Below are 1047 nucleotides of genomic sequence, written 5' to 3'. Positions count from 1 at the left end.
ATATATATATATATATATATATATGATGGAGAGCTTGATTTTCTTAATCATATATATATTTATATATATATGACGGAGAGTTTGATTTTCTTAATCATCTATCTATCTATCTATCTATGTATTTGATGGAGTGTTTGATTTTCTCAGTCATATAACTATACCTCTATATATGATACATGATGGATAGTTTCATTTTCTTAATCATATATATTAAGATTAAGAAAATGAAACTTCCCATCCTCTGACTCATTCAAAGGGAAGCTCATGGATCAAATGCACCTCAAACAGGTAGGAAAAAAGGGAAGTTGGAAGGATGCTAGAATAGAAAGCGGTCTGTTCTCTGAAGATGCCAGCCACAGATGCAGGCGAAACGTCAGGAATAAACTCTTCTCGAACGTGGCACCACAGAGCCCGAAAAACCCACAAAGAACTATAAAACGATCTGTTAAAACTCTCACCAAAGTTTTGCAAAACCCAAAAGGTTTCCATAAATCATCTCCAGCCCAGAGGCAAATCCTGCTGAATGGAACAGCACTTACTTCCAAGGAGACCTGGTTCGGGAATTGGGAAATCCGACTTTGATTGGGCCTGTTCTTGAAAGCTAAGCAGGGCCAGCCCTGGTTAGTCCTTGGATGGGGAACCGCCAACCCATGCCAGGCTATGCCTTTGCCTAAGAAAACCCTGTGAAATGCAGGAAGTCCCTATGAATCGAGAGGCGACTTGAAGACACAAACAGACCGAAGGAATGAGACATGCGTCCTGTTTATCTGTTGCAGCCAAAGCAATATCTATTTTCATATGGCTCCATGCTCTGCAATTCTGGGAATGGTAATTTGTTGTGGCACCTATATATATGATTAAGAAAATCAAACTCTCCATCATATACAGTATATCATACATACATACACATACATACATACATACATACACATATATATATATATATATATATATATATCTGATTAAGAAAAAAGAAGGGACCATAAAAGAAAAGAAAAACAACACTGCAGAAAAACTGTGATCTTGTTTGAAATGAAAAGACTGTTA

This window comes from Sceloporus undulatus, chromosome 6 (genome assembly GCF_019175285.1).
Source record: "Sceloporus undulatus isolate JIND9_A2432 ecotype Alabama chromosome 6, SceUnd_v1.1, whole genome shotgun sequence".
NCBI classification, from domain to species: domain Eukaryota; kingdom Metazoa; phylum Chordata; class Lepidosauria; order Squamata; family Phrynosomatidae; genus Sceloporus; species Sceloporus undulatus.
The sequence above is the reverse complement of the archived record's forward strand: the minus strand, read 5'-3'. Positions refer to the sequence as shown.